This window comes from Trichosurus vulpecula, chromosome 2 (assembly GCF_011100635.1).
Source record: "Trichosurus vulpecula isolate mTriVul1 chromosome 2, mTriVul1.pri, whole genome shotgun sequence".
Classification (NCBI taxonomy): domain Eukaryota; kingdom Metazoa; phylum Chordata; class Mammalia; order Diprotodontia; family Phalangeridae; genus Trichosurus; species Trichosurus vulpecula.
The window spans coordinates 334,553,621-334,570,393 of NC_050574.1; the positions used below are offsets into that span (position 1 = coordinate 334,553,621).

The window sequence follows — 16,773 nt, forward strand, 5'->3', positions numbered from 1 at the left end:
GAGGAGAAGAATGCCTTGAAAAGCAGAATTAGCCAAATGGAAATGGAGGTCCAACAGACCACTGAAGAAAATACTACCTTAAAAATTAGATTGGAGCAAGTGGAAGCTAGTGACTTGATGAGAGATCAAGATATTATAAAACAGAACCAAAGGAATGAAAAAATGGAAGACAATGTGAAATATCTCATTGGAAAAAGCACTGACCTGGAAAATAGATCCAGGAGAGATAATTTAAAAATTATTGGACTACCTGAAAGCCATGATCCAAAAAAGAGCCTAGATATCATCTTTCAAGAAATTATCAAGGAGAGCTGCCTTGATATTCTAGAGCCACAGGGCAAAATAGAAATTGAAAGAATCCATCGATCGCCTCCTCAAATAGACCCCAAAAAGAAATCTCCTAGGAATATTGTCACCAAATTCCAGAGCTCCCAGATCAAGGAGAAAATACTGCAAGCAGCCAGAAAGAAACAATTTGAGTATTGTGGAAACACAATCAGAATAATCCAAGATCTGGCAGCTTCTACATTAAGAGATCGAAGGCCTTGGAATATGATATTCCGGAGGTCAATGGAGCTAGGATTAAAACCTAGAATCACCTACCCAGCAAAACTGAGTGTCATGGTCCACGGCAAGATATGGACTTTCAATAAAATAGAGGACTTTCAAGCTTTCCCAGTGAAAAGACCAGAACTGAATAGAAAATTTGACTTTCAAATACAAGAATCAAGAGAAGAATGAAAAGGTAATCAAGAAAAAGAACAAGAAAAAGAAATTGCATGGAACTTACTAAAGTTGAACTGTTTTGTTTACATTCCTACATGGAAAGATGATGTGTATGATTCATGAGACCTCAGTATTAGGGTAGCTGAAGGAATATGCATATATATATATATATATATATGTTTATGTGTATATATATATATATATATATGTGAATGTGTATGTACGTATACATGTATGTGTATATATATACAAAGAGAGAGAGAGACAGAGAGCGGACACAGGATGAGTTGAAGATGAAGGGAAGATATCTAAAAGAAATAAAATCAAATTAAGGAACGAGAGAGGAATACATTGAGAGAGGGAGACAGGGAGAGATAGAATGGGGTGGATTATCTCACATAAAGGTGGCAAGAGGAAGCAGTTCTGTGGGAGGAGGGGAGGGGGCAGGTGAGGGGGGAATGAGTGAATCTTGCTCATCAGATTTGGCCTGAAGAGGGAATACCATACATACTCAATTGGGTATCTTACCCCACAGGAAAGAAGAGGGAAGAAGATTAAAAAGGGGGAGGGAGATGGAGGGGAGGGCAGATGGGGGTGGAGGTAATCAAAAACAAACACTTTCGAAAGGGGCAGGGTCAAGGGAGAAAATTCAATAAAGGCGGATGGGTTGGGAAGGAGTAAAATATAGTTAGTCTTTCACAATATGAGTATTGTAGAAGGGTTATACATAATGATACACATGTGAACTATTGAATTGCTTGACTTCTTAGGGAGAGTTGGTGGGAAGGGAAGAGGGGAAACAATTTGGAACTCAAAGTTTTAAAAACAGATGTTCAAAAACAAAAAAAAAATTGTTTTTGCATGCAACTAGAAAATAAGATACACAGGCAATGGGGCATAGAAAATTATCTTGCCCTACAAGAAAGGAAGGGAAAAGGGGATGGGAGGGGAGTGGGGTGACAGAAGGGAGGGCTGACTGGGGAACAGGGCAACCAGAATATACGCCATCTTGGAGTGGGGAGGAGGGTAGAAATGGGTAAAAAAAATTGTAATTCAAACTCTTGTGAAAATCAATGCTGAAAACTAAAGATGTTAAATAAATAAATTTATAAAAAAAAATCAAAAAAGATTCAATGGCCATCTCCTTTTCTTTTCTATTTTCCTCTCCTCCTCTCTTCTCCCCTCCCCCTCACCTTCTCTTCTCCTCTACTTGATTAGGATGTTAGTTTTGCATGTAATTACAGATACCCTGTTAATCTTTCTTGACTATCCAGCCCCCACTTTCCCAATTAGATTTGATGTTTTTCTATCCCAAACTCTATGTCTCTGTGTGTTCAACCCTCTTTTATTCCTTTCACATAAAAGTGAGGTTCATTTGATGCTCATAGACTCCCATTCCTTCCTCCATATTTGTCCATTTTCTTCTCATCTCATGTACTTTACTTATATGGAATGGCAAGTTCCACTCTATTCTTCCTATTAGCTACAGTAGTATATTCCTCTTGCCCTCCCTTCTTTTTCTCCTCTCAAAGCCTTCAGAATAGAACCAATAGCTCACCCCAAACTCTGTCCCCTTTGTACTCTATGAATCTATTAAGTTCCTGAAGAGACACTTCTTTCTTCTCCACCATTAGAATATTAGCACTATACCATCATATAGCTCCTCCCAATTGCCCAAATGAATTTATACTTTTAAGTTTTTCTTGAATCTGGTGCTGGCATTTCTACTCAGCTTTCAGACTTTTATCAGAAATGCCTATAAGTCTTTGTTTCCATTAAAGGTACTTTTACTCCTTTCCTATAGGATTTTCAGGATGTTATTCTTATTGTAAGTACTTATCTTTTGCCTTTTGGAATATCGTATTCCATACTCTACTTTGGTTTTTAGTAGACACTTCCATGTCTTGTGTGATCCTGATTGTAGTACTTTAACATTAACCTAAGTGCTACAACTTCGTGGGGTTTAGCCATTGTTGAAGAACATGGAGAGATTATATCCTGTGAATGAGGTGGAGCTCTCCTAGGCTTTGGATATTCTATAAGAGGCCTTACTGGCCTCCAGAACAGACTTACTATAGAAGAAAAAGCATCCACATGGGAATGGCTTTAAGCACTGACCAAAATTTGGCAGAAAACATTTTAGGCTGCTAGGTGGCACAGTGGATAAAATGGAAGACTAGGAGGCAGGAAGGCCTGAGATAGAATCCTGGATCAGGCACTGCCTCGATGCATAACCCTGGAGAAGTCACTTAACCTTTCTGGGTCTCAGTTTCCTTGTCTGTAAAATGGGATAATAACAGCAATAACCTCATAGGGTGGTTGTGAGGATCAACTGAAACTTGACAGTGTTACATAAATTCTAGTTATTACTATTATACTGATAATCTTTTACTGCGCTAGAAGAGTTTCCTATAGAGCCAAATTATAGGAATAGGCAGTTTTCAAAAGAAAAACTGCCAGTTTTCAACAACCATAGCAAAGAATTCTCAAATATGAAAGAATGCACTTACAATAATCAAAGAGTCAGGTCAAAAGTTTCTTCTCACCCTTCTAAATTGGCAAAGATGACAAAAGATAGTAATAATCATTGTTGGAAGATGGGAAGAACTGATGTTGAAGTGCTAGAAGAGATAGACGCACTGATCCCTTTTTGATAGTTATCTTTTGGTGTAGTCATTCTGGAAAGTAGTTTGGAATTTTATTTAAAAAACAAACAAACCTGACTGACTCAAATTTCTATATCTTTGACACAAAGATTCAACTGCTAGACATATATGCCAAAAACAAAAGTCGCATGCACATGAAAATATTTTTTGCAATATGTTTTGTGGTAGCAGAGAGTCAGAAGTAAAGTAGATGCTGATTGATTGCAGGATGGCTAAACAAGCTTCGGTACCTGAATGTAGTAGAATATTGCTGTGCTATAAGAAACTACTAACATGAAAAATACAGAGAGGCATGGAAAGAGATAAACTGATACAAAATGAAGTAAGAAGAACCAGAGAAACATTATATATAATGACTGTAATAATGTAAATGGAAAAGATAACAATAACAAGAAACAATCAAAATTGCATGCTGCAAAATGGTAATGACCAACCTTGGTCCAAAGGAATAGATATGAGATGGTATCTCTCCTCCTGTCTTTGCAGAGGTGGGGGGCTATGGGTTTGGAACACTGCATATAATGTCAGACTTTTCCAATATTATTAGTTAGTTTTTGCTAACTTTTTTTCCACTTTAAAAAATTCTTTGTTATAGAGAGATTTTGCTCAGAGAAGGTATAGAAAAATATATAATAAAAATTATTTTTGAAAAAGAAGAAACAAACAGTTCCTGCCCTTGAGGAATTAATATTCTACCAAGAGAAGCACTATAATTGAGATAGTGACTGCTAAGACAAATGTAGAACTGTGGAGACCTAGCTATGTAATGTGCCCTGATCTAAGAGGGACTATGTCCAGGAGTCTGGGTCCTTGTTCCCAGTCACATATACTACTAGTATGTGCCAGTCCCTCATTACACTACATGACTATGAAAGATTCATGATACGTCACAACATTATAATTGTTTTAACCATCATATTTGTGTAAATTATTCAAACAAATACCTTTTCTGAGGATAAATGTCTTGTCTGTTGAGTTTACAATAACATCAGACTCTTCATTAGTGATGTCCCCTGAAGCAATCTGGAAGGTAATGGATCCAATCTTTATTTCATATACTCCCAATTCAGGGCTAGAAATAACGTTAAAGAGATCTAAAAAGGAAAAAAAAGAAATCAAGGACAAAATATAATCTTGTGACTATTATTATCTAGTTCTGTTGTATGCCTCTCTTTTACTCTTCCCTCTTCCCTTTTAGATAGTGTCTCTGCTTTACTTTTCCAGATCCTCTAGTTATCTAAAACTGCTCTATTGGGTGAAAGATATTTTGAAACAGTATATAGGCCATATGTGTAGCATTAATTGCAAAATCAAATTTGATCCTCTAGAAACATCTAGCTGGTTGAGTCTAAGTTAATCTATGTGGAATTGATTTGGACAAGTCTGAGAAAAATATTGGTCTCATTCCATATCATTCAACAAAGTGGCCACAGACCAGATAAGTTGACCAGACTCATGGCCAATAAAAATGACTAGCACTTAGCATAGAGCCTGGCACACTTGATTTAAAAAATGCTTTATCTACCTACATTTTCTACATATCTAGTATCTTATATGATTAGAAATATTATAAATTGTTGTGTATCTTCTCTATTATTTCTCTATTTTTAATATAAATCGTTATATTTATCTGCTTTTTGACTACCACCAAATTATTAGTAAACAAGGGCAAACAACTTTTAAGAAAATAACTTTACTAGACCTTGTGTATCACTGGTGTTGGAAACTCTACAACTGGTAGTATTTCCATCAGTATATTTAGTGAATTCTCTTTGGAATGCCTGGAAAAAGAAAGGCAGCTACTGAGTATAACAATTCTCAGTATAAATATTAATCCAAATTTTCAGAGAAACATAGGCAGCAAGAAAATAAGGATGTATTTCTATGGCTGGTGATTACAATGACATGTTCCCAGTAGAAATTCCCTTCCTAAAAGAAGACCATATTTAAAAAAAAAAACCTAAAGGATGCTAGCAGTTAAGGAGCAGAGCCAGGACCTTATTTGAAAGTGTGCTGCATTTGAAGTCAGAAGATCTGACGTAGATTTTTGCTTTTTGGCTTACTTCCTCTGTGGTTTAACATCTCTGGGCCTCAAATTCCTAACTTATAAACTGGAGAGTTGGATCAGATGACATCCAATGTCCCTTCTATTTCTAAATCTATGATCATAAAATTGAAAGATAAATAAATCTCTAAGGAAGACTTGGAGCATTTTTATATGGTTGTTGATAGTTTGGATTTCTTTCTTTCAGAAAATTTTTAGAGCTCCCTGTTCAAATTAACCATTATTTTCTGATGTATTTGAATACTTTACTTATATAGTTTGCATATGATAACTTCATCAGAGAAACTTATTGCAAAGATCCACCTCCCACTTACATTTTCATTTTAAAATATTAACTCGTATTGGCTTTGAATACAAAAAAACTTTTTAATTTTATGTGATCAAATATATCCATTTGCTCTTTTTTGGTCTTAAGTTTTCCTTTTGCTTTAGTTGTGAAAAGTATTTTATTCATTGTTCATTTGTTCCTCTAATTTATTTTTGATGTATCTTTTATATAACTCATGTATCAATTTATAACTTTTCTTGGTGTGTGGTGGGAGGTGTAGGTCTTAACCTGATTTCTACTGGATTGTTTTCCATTAGTCTTAGCAGTTTTTGTCAAGTGGTGAAACTTAATCCCAGTAGCTAGGTCCTTTTGTTTTCTTGGCTTATTGAACATAAGACTACTGTATTTGTCGGTTTCTGTATATTGCATACCTCATTTGCTCTACTGCTCATTCTCTCTATTTTTTGTGGTTGTTTCAGTCATATCCAACTCTTTTTGAAACCATTTTGGGTTTTCTTGGCAAAGATACTAGGGTGATTTGCCATTTCCTTCTGCAGCTCATTTCATAGATGAGGAACTAACACTTAATGGGGCTAAATGACTTTCCCAGGGTCAGCTGTGAAGTGTTTGAGGCTGAATTTGAGAGACAAATCTTCCTGATTCCAAGCCCAGTGCTCTATCCTATCCCCTGAATGACTTAGCTAGTCTCATTTTTTAACCTGGAGCAAACAATCTTGATGATTACTGCTTTGTAGCCTAGTTTGAATTCTGGTGCTACTAGGCCTCTATTCTTCCATTTTTTTCATTATATCCTTTGAAATGAATTTTGTTATTATTTTTTCAAGTTCCATAAACTAATCTTTAAATATTCTGCTTGGTGTGACAATGATCAAGTAAATTAATTTAAAGAGTAATTTCATTTTCATTATATTTGCACAATCTACTCGTGGATAATTAATATTTCTCCAATTACTGAGGCCTGTCTTTAATTCTGTTTTACAGCTGCCATCTTGGCTCCATCCCCCTGTTTTTAATTGTGTAAAGAGTGTTTTGTATTGTATTAATAGAGCTCCTCTGTGTATCTTGGCAGGTAGTGTATCAAATATTTTACATGTTCTATAGTTATTCTGAATGAAATTTCTCTTTCTATTCTGAAAGAAGGTTATTTGAAAGGCTGGATTTTCAAAGTGGATGTGTGTATGCATGCACGGCATAAGCCTAAAAGGCCCAGGGTCTCCCATTGCATCCTGGGTCATCTCCAGTAATCCTCATAAATGTCAGGTCACTGGATCCAGATGGCTCTGGAGAAAAAAGTGAGGGAGTTGACCTTACACAGCCCTCCCTCACTCAAATCAAAGTCAACTGCAAGTCAGGTCATCATTTGCCTGATGTCATGGTCCTCTTCGAAAATGGAGGACAAACACAACAATATATATGTATGAATGCATGTACATATATAAATGTATATATGCACACATATATATGTGTGTGTGTGCGCACGCACATGTAGATTAATATACACATGTATATATATGATATACATCAAAGTGTATATACACATACACAAACATATACTTTCAAAGTACCTTTCTATCCCGAAATAGATATTATAATTATAATTACATGACTATAATAGATAGCCTGAGATAGTCTTTTCATAAATTTCTCTCTCCATGTTTACATATACATATTCACACACATATATTAAACATATTTAATGCACATAACTTATAAATACCATTTCTCAAATATAAACTTCCAGACAAAAAGAGCATATAGATCGATAGGTTGAAAATAAATTTTTAATTTTGATAGAGGCATGGATTTAAAACCATTTTGACACTGTAATTTCAAGAAAATTCCACTATTACCTGAATGTTGTCAATATCACTGGGATGCAACAGAAAGCACACTTCTTTTAGCATCTTCAAAGGTCTTGAACTACTGAATTTGAACACCTGGGCCAGGATTAGTTTCGCAAAAATGGTTTTTGGAAACCTCAAATTTCCTGTTCCAATTGCTGGAAAAGTGATTGATGTTAAAGACAGGGAGGCAGTGGTTTCCAGGCATTCTGTGATAATGTCTTCCATGATCTGAAAAATAGCAAATATTTTCATGTAAATCAGAGGCTAGCACCAGAAATGGAGGATGCTGCCACAGGAGAAATAGGTTCCCTTCTAAGCTCAGCTCAAGTGCTACCTTCTATGTGAGGAATTCTTGGACCTTAGCTACTGGTGCCACTTCCTCTCCAAACTCCTTTGCATTTACTTTCTATATATTTTGTGTTTACTTACATATGTATGTGCTTCTCCCCTGGTAGAACATAAGCACGTGAGTGCAAGGATTATCTAATATTGACTTTGTATCCCCATCATTCAAGCACTATGCTTGGCATACAGTAGGTGCATAATACATGCTTGTTGATTGAGAACTTTAACATTTCTCTACCTTTTGTGAATTCCCTGCTCCATCATCCCAGGCAGGAGCCACTACATGGAGCACAAATCTGCAGCCCAGATTATAGCCTCTTGTCAGGAGAACATGACCTGTTTTCACTGATGTTTTTCCAAATATATTTAATTCTTCCTGGAGTTCTGGACCAGCTTTCCTCAATAAGGCCTGAGAAAGTGGCCCACTGTCAAGACGAAGATCCGAAGGGATGGAATTTACAATAATATCAGTCTGAAATAAAAATAAACTTTGTTAAAAACAAAATCACATCAATAAATCTTTGTGTGCAAAGCAATGTGAAAGATGCGAACAGGTATAAGCCATAGTTCCCACATTCCAAAAGCTATCAATCTATTTGGGGAGTTAGGCCCTACATGCAAAAAGTTAAATGACAACAAAATATTTACATGAAACATGAAGACAACATGTAACATATAAGTAAAGACATAGAAGAGTATAAACCTAATTGTTTAATAATTATTCGAGTAGTGATTGCCCTATTATAGAGATAACCAATAGCTGCTTCCACCAGATACCAGAAGGGCAAGGGGAGGTGAAGAAGGACAGGAAGAAGCCTTTATTAAGCACCTAGTGTGCAGTAGGCTCTGTGCTAAGTGATTTACAAATATTATCTCTTTTGACCTTCACAAGAACACTGGGAGCTAGATGCTATTGTTGTCCCCATTTTACAGTTGAGGAAACCGAGGCATCTCATCTTCTACAGGAAACCTTTCCCCACCTGGCACAGGGCAAGCACTTAATAAGTATTTATGGACTGACTGAGGCAGGCAAGTGTTAAGTAACCTGCCCAGGGTCACACAGGTAGTAACTGTCTGAAGCCAGAGTTGAATTCAGGTCTTCCTAATTTTGGGCCCACCACACCAACTGCTGAGTCACTTAGCTTCCCCTCTCTTCCCCACCCCCAACCCAACAACAGACTGCTGAAAGATGAAGTAGCATCACCTCCTACACCTGAGGGAAGCCATGAACATTTCCCTTCCCCAACTAACTCTCATTGTCCCATTGTGCAGTGTCAACTGGGCTCAAGATGCTCACTGTCATCTGGATGCTGATTCTCAAGTCCTTATCTCTGCTGAACGTAATCCAGAGCCCAACTCCACTCTGATCTTTGCATCCACTGTCTTCTGGGCAGGAGACCATCTATTCTACCATTACTCCCTGAGGTCCTTTGGGTCTTGCCATCCAACCCACTAGTTTCCCTGCCTAAGTACTAGCTAGCCCTTTAATATGCTATGAACCAAGTAGCACAATGGTAACCTAATATGAACCCTCTTTTATTTGTCTTCCCCATCAGAACATCAACTCAATGAGAGTAGAAACTATCTTGATTTTCTATTTGTATTACAAACTTGACATAGTGCTTTGCACATAGTGCTTTAGTAAATGCTTTTCCATTCCATTCCACTATTTCAGACTGGATAATCAGGACCTGCTTTATAAAGGATGTAGGATTTGAGCTTGGTCTTGAAATAGAAGCACTTTTTGAAGAGATGAATACAAAGGGAAAGGTTAAGAGTAACATTTATGTAGGTGAAGGGCTTGGGTTTTAATCCTGTCTTTCTTATTTACTATTTACACAACCTTGGACAAATCACTTAACTTTTCTAGACCTCAATTTTCTTCTTTATAGAATGGTGTTAAGAAACTATTACAATTAGGGCAGCTAGGTGGTGTAGTGGCTGGAGTCAGGAGGACCTCAGTTCAAATCCAGCCTCAGACCGTTGACTTTTACTAACTGTGTTACCCTGGACAAGTCACTTATTTGCCATTGCCTTGTCCTCCCCCCAAGCAAAGACTCTATTTCAATAGTCAAGACATGGAATATTTATGTTTTGATCTCATGAAATAGCAGTGGAAATGGAAAGGAAATAATGACCGTTGAAAGAAGAATCAATTAGACATATTGATTAATGGGGTTTCAGAAGCTAGGCAGAAGAAAAAGTCAAAGATAATTCCCAAACTTTCAAAATTGTACATACATCTAAAAGAAAAATTATATATCCATGGAATGTACAGTCTGGAGCTCTAATTAAATGATGGGAATTGGGGAAGAAATTTTTGGAAACTGATAAAAAATCTACCAGAGCAAAAGCTAGTACTCAACACAGAGGTGTTCCAAAGAAAAATTCAAATGTGGACCAACCATATGAGAAAAGCACCATTATATTAGTAATAAGAAATATACTTCATACCCATTATAGCAAAGCTGATTTTAAAAAGAAAGAGTCAATGTTGGAGGAGCTGTAGGACTCTGCATTCTGATAAGAAAAATGGCGAAGTTAAGAATTTCCAATCACATGGGAAAACAATTTTAAATAAGTGAGAACAGTCAATAAGCTGTTCAGACCCTTTGATGCAGCAACAGTAATGTTGGGTTCACACCTTATGGAAGTCAATGACAGAAAGAAATCCCAAACTGAACAAAGTAATCATGGCCTCAAAAAACTGGAAATCAAAATGAATAATTCAGACATCATGAATATAACAGGATATTATTGACCTATGAGGAGTAAAGAAAATGAGGAATTATTTTTAAAAATATTTAGCATTTATGTAAGCATTTAGAAATATCTCATTCGATTCTCATAATAACCCTATGAAGCAGGTGCTATTATTATCTCTGCTCTATACATGAGGAAACTGATGCAGATAGCAGTTAGGTGGCTTGCTCAAGGTCACACATCTGGTAAGAGCTACAGGCTAGATTTGAACTCAGGTCATTTTTACTCCAAATGCAGTGCTCTATCCACTGCGCACTTAGGTGCCTCAAGAAAAACATGGTAATGTAGAATGAAGAAAGCAGAAGCCAGAGGTGCTGCAGAAAGGTAGTGGGTAGGGATAGTAAATCAAAAATGAAAAAATGGAGAAGAGAAAGAAGAAAGCATCAATGAAGCATTTAAAAACACACAGAAGTAAGTTGAGATGGGGAGAGAGACAGGTAGGGCAGTTCTGTTATAATAGTGTTAAATATAACATACCTTTTAAAAAACCCAGGTAAACTATACATAATAGAAGTTCCCATTTTCACAGATAATTTTTATGCCTATTTGTATGTCAATATATTTATGTTTGTTGCTATTTATGAACTTCTTAATAAAGAAAAATGTTTTAAGCTAAATTAAAAATATGACTGGGGCAGCTAGGTAGCTCAGTGGAGTCAAGAAGACCAGAGTTCAAATCCAGCCTCAGAAAGTAGCCGTGTGAGCATGACAAAACATTTAACCATGTTCGCCTCAAGTTTCCTAATCTGTAAAATGAAATGGGGAAGGATATGGCAAATCACTCCAGTGATTTGCCAAGAAAACCCCAGATGGAGTCAAGAAGAGTTGAGTATGACTGAAACAATGGAACAACAACAACAACAACAAAAAAGAATGACCAGACTTTTAAAAGCAGTGTTTCCTTCTCTAGAATAGATAGCTTTCTAGATAAAGCTGGGCAGCCAAGTGTTGAAGTGGATAGGGTGCTGGGCTTGGAATCAAGAAGACTCATCTTATGGAGTTCAAATCTGGCCTCAGACACATTCTAGCTGTGTGACCCTGGGCAAGTCACTTAACCCTATTTACTTCAGTTTCATGATCTGCAAAATGAGTTAGAGAAAAAAATGGCAAATCACTCCACTGTCTTTGCCAAGGAAACCCCAAACGGGGTCATGAGGAGTTGGACACAACTGAAAAATGACAGAACTAGATAAAGTGAGATCTTGGCTAGTTGTAACAATGGAAAGGAACAGATGATGGATCATCAAAAATTTCATTATGAAGGCAGCATGGCATCATGAATAGGGTACAGAATTTGTAGATAGGAAGAGCTAGGTTCAATTCTGCCTTAGACAATTATGAGCTATATGATGCTGGGCAAGTCATTTGACTTATATTCAACTTCCACACACCCAAGGGAGTAGAATTTTAACATTAGACTAAATCTGCATTAACCTTACAAAGATCATATGCTAAAAGTATATATGATCCCATTTACATGTGAATCAGGTTATTTAAATTTCAAAATCACCTTGAGAGGTGTTTGGTAAATGGTAATACCCACCTGCATGTCCTGAACATCCCCTCTCATCAAGATGATGCTCAGATGTTCACTAGTTTGAATGGAGTCCAACACATTTCTATGTTGACTATTTTTTCTCAAAGTGGTTTCCTGGTTTTCTAATAGTGTACAGGATGGTGAATTGTTACTAGGTAATGCATCTCTAAAGATGGTCCTCACAGCTTTGGAAAGAACCTGAATTGACTCCTCAGATGATTCAACAAGATGAACCTCTTTCAAGCTACGCTCATTTGGGAAGTCCTGGAAGTTTTCATTGATAGACTGGATGATGGTCTCTACATACTCTTTTAAGGGGAAGCCAAAGTCTCCAGAGATAAAACCGAGGAAAGATATTGAAGTGTGACTACAAAATCCAGCCAGATTAAGACACGCAGAGATAGCATTTTTAGTAGCTGCACACATCTGTGAGCATGTTCTTGTGTCCACCTGGGGACAACAGCATGCATCACTAGCTTATATGGGAGCTGTCCACCAGCTGAGACAATAGCACTGCCAGGAGGAATCTTACCCTGTTCCTGGATGACCTGGTCACAGTACCTCTGTAGCTCTGGACCTGCTGCTTCAGAGAGTGCAGCTGCCAGGCCTCCATAGTGCTTTAGGTCCTCATTTGCTGCACTCACCACCATATCTACTGAGAAGTGGGGTAAGTTACCTTCCTGAACAGTTAATAAGATGCCAGATTCTAAGGTTATATTGCAGTGGACCTTCTGCCCTTCAATGCTGCTCCCAGTGCTGTCATCTACATCTTCTTTCAGACAAATTGTACAACTATACTTTCTTTTTCCTTCCATTTTATAAAACTCTTCCCTGTCTTTGAATAAAGTTTCAGCCCCTGGTTTATCAATGCTAAAATTTCTAACATGTATTGAACCTAATGCTTGTTTAATCATGGCCACTCCTCTTACCACTTCTCCTTTTGAACCGCTCAGTGAAATGCCTCTTTGGTTGGCTAGAGTTTTGAAATCAACCTTCACATTGTTTTTCTTTAATTTTTTCCAGATGTGCTTTTTTCCTTCCTTCATATACTGGATAACTACTAGGGAGTTCACAGTGACCAACTCCTGTATTTTTGTGTTTTTTTCTATAAATTCATAAATTTCCTGGTAGCTTTCATGTACTGGACTAACACAACCAGCAATGATTATCTCAATGCCAGTGTCTGAATTCTGCTGTTCTATTATTATGGTCTTTGAGGAGCAGTTGTATTTCTTATTTAAATCATCAATGAGTTTTTTCCACTGACAATCACCAAGAATCCCACTGTCTACCACACTGATGCACTTAAAGTCCAAGACTTTCTTCATATGTTCTTCAGCTTCTGAAAGAATTTGGGGAGAGGCACCAACCAGCACAATTGCTTCACCCTCCAACTCACAAGCAGCAGGAATTTTCTCCTCTCCAAAAAGAGAGTCAGAGAATGTCTTACAGTTTACTTGCTGCAGAAACTGAATGATCTGAGGAGGAGCACAGAGGGGTTTCTGAGCCAAGCTCTGCACTTTCTCCAAAATTTCACTCTTTGCTTTGTACACATCTTCAGCCAATCCACTCAGGGAAATGCTCTTTGTGAGGGCATTGTAACTGACATCCAGCTCCGGGTATTCTTTGAGGAGAGTCTCTTCTAACCCATTCTTGCATAAAATGGAAAACCTTCCAGGACACACAGTCAAGTTCACATTTATACTTTGTTTTTCCCCTTCTATTTTTTGGATGAGCCTTTCTATCAGAGTCCTCATTTGTAGTTCAGTTCTTTGCACATCCTCCAGTCTCCCTGCTATGACCACTATGTCTTGAAGCTTATCAAACTCAGTCAAAATGCTCTTATTTTCTATGCTGTCTCTAATGGCTTCCCACTTCCCTGGGTCTACATTATACTTCCTAACCTGGTATTCAGACATGAGGCAAGAGAATCTCATGGAAACATCCTCACTCCATGTCTTGATTATGTTGATCTTTGTTCTCCTTTGTCTGACTAAGGTGGCTGAAGGACTGAGTATAATTTCTGACTCTTTACCATTGGGTCTAGGCCATGTTAGCTCACAATGACAGCTCTCCATGGTTCTAGCTATCTCTCCAATTATTTGATTGCCTTTTTGTAAGAACTTCAATAGATAAGGCTCCATGGGTATTGTTAAAGGCTCTGGCAGCTTCGCTGGTCGTTGTGCCTTTCCATATAAAGCAGTACTCAAACTATGGTAGTATGGGAATATTGAAATGGAATTGTTGTTGAAGAGAAGATTCTTTGTCAATATTGCTTTGACCACTAAAAGAAAAAGAAACAAATATAATTTTTTTACAATTCATAAAAATTTAATTAAACTGTGTCGCATCTAAATTCAGGCAGAATTTGTCTTTGTAGGAATAAAATGAACATTCATCAAAATTGTGAAATAACTGTAATTATTCTAAAATAGTTCTCTCATTCAAGTGATACTAATGAGATACAGGTATTCCACTGAAACAATGAGCTACTATCCCAACATTTTTTTAAAGTGGAATTCTGCCAAGGGATTACGTTAAAGTTGATTCCCATTAAAACACTGGAGAGTTAGGTTTTAATGAGTTAAAAAAAATGGCTACTTTGAAACAAAAAAATTATTCTTTTCTAACATTCATATAAAACCTTTCTAACATTCATATAAAACCTTGAGTTCCAAATTTTCTCCCTCTCTCCTTACCCTGCCCTCTCTAAAAACAATGTTAGTAGCAGCTGCTGTGGCAGTATAAGCCCAATAACATCAGTACACAGGAGGGATGCAAGCACAGGTTCTTTGATCTGCTTTTCTAAAGAAAGCAAGTTAAAGCAGTTAACAATCTTACTGTAACTAAACATACATGTATTATTTACTTAGTTCAGGGGATAAAGTCAGCACCCTGAACTTCAGAGGAAACAGAAACCGAAATTACAAATACAGAATATAACACAAATCAACAGACAGGCTTCTGTCTGACCAAAGCAATACATACATAGTTACCAGAGAGAAAAGCACCAACATTTGGGTTTTCAAAGCTGGGACACTCCTTAATGGCTACCCAGTGTCTTGTCTGGTGAAATCACAGGAATGCTCTTCAAATGGGCAAAATGGTAAACTCTGAGTATATATACACTTGTTCAGGATCAGCCCACAGAGGGTGTCACAACCCTGTGACTCAAACTCATGTGACTTAGGCTTTCCTGTGACTTAAGCAGGTCATCAAAGACTCTGATTCAATCAAAGACTCTTGATTCAAACAAAGGCAAGACTCAATCAAAGGGACATGATTGCCTTAGCGCTGAGAAGAACTGGAACTACAAAAGAAAAAGGAGCAAAGCAAAAAGTCTCACTTTGTTTGCCATTACACCCCCCCCCCAAGACAGTAAGCAGTTTGATAGAGGTTATATATGTATAGTCATGCCAAACATATTTCCGTAATAGTCATGTCATAAAAGAAGAAACAGTTTGCAAAACAGTTACAGATTGCAAAAAGAAAAAACTATGAAAAAAAATAAGTGAAAATAGTATGTTTCATTCTGCATTCAGTTCTTTCTCTGGATGTGGATAGCATTTTCCATCACGAGTATTTTGGAATCATCTTGGATCATTGCTTTGCTGAGAAGAGCTAAGTCAATGCAGTTGATCATTATACAATATTGCTGTTACTGTGTACAATGTGTCCAGGTTCTGCTTACTTCACTTTGCATCACTTCATGTAGGTCTCCCCAGGTTTTTCTGAAATCTGTCTGCTTATCATTTATTATAGCACAATAATATTCCATTACATTCATACACCACAACTTGTTCAACCATTCAGTAATTGATGGGCATGCCCTCAATTTCCAATTCAAAAAATCATTCTGAGGAATGCAATAAACGTTAGAAATCTTGTTTAAAGGGAAATCAATCATGCTCCCAGAAGAGAAAGGCAGTGAAATTGAAAACAAAAACAGTGTGTTTGTACTCCAAATGAAATACAAATTAAAAATGCCACAGTATCTGATGGAGTATCAGAAATTCTGGTTGCATAACCACCTAATCTATATTAGTCTATGAACCAGTTTCTTAATCCATAAAATTACCTACCTCAACAGTTTGCTGTGAGGCTCAGATAATGTACATAAAGGACTCTGAAAACTTTAAAGTATTATACAAATTTCAGTGTTGTTACAATCTAGTGGATGCCAATCCATTGGGGGGAAAAGCAGAATTAAGTTAGTAGATTTTATTACCTTGGGAATCAGAAAACTCAATCAGAGCTGAATTATCCTTTGGGAAACAGTGGACTTTGGTTATTGGTGCCCCTCCATTATTGAGGTTCTCAAAGAAAAGAGTGACATAACTTTCATTAACATCAGGGGGCAGGTTTTCCACCAGGATGGTTTTTGTCTCTTCCAGAGGTAATAAAGAAATCTTTTTCTCTTGGACTATTCGAGTTTGAGAACAACGATCCAGAAGCATCTTTATATCTATGAAGAAAAACAAAGTGGTCATTAAGAACCTTTCGTTGAGGAAGAAAACTAATTCAACATGTGTTTCATG

General features: G+C 37.0%; 1 pseudogene; it reads right to left on the minus strand.

The window, feature by feature from the left end:
• Positions 1-16,773, minus strand: part of LOC118837378 — a 62,153-nt pseudogene that overhangs the window by 24,116 nt on the left and 21,264 nt on the right.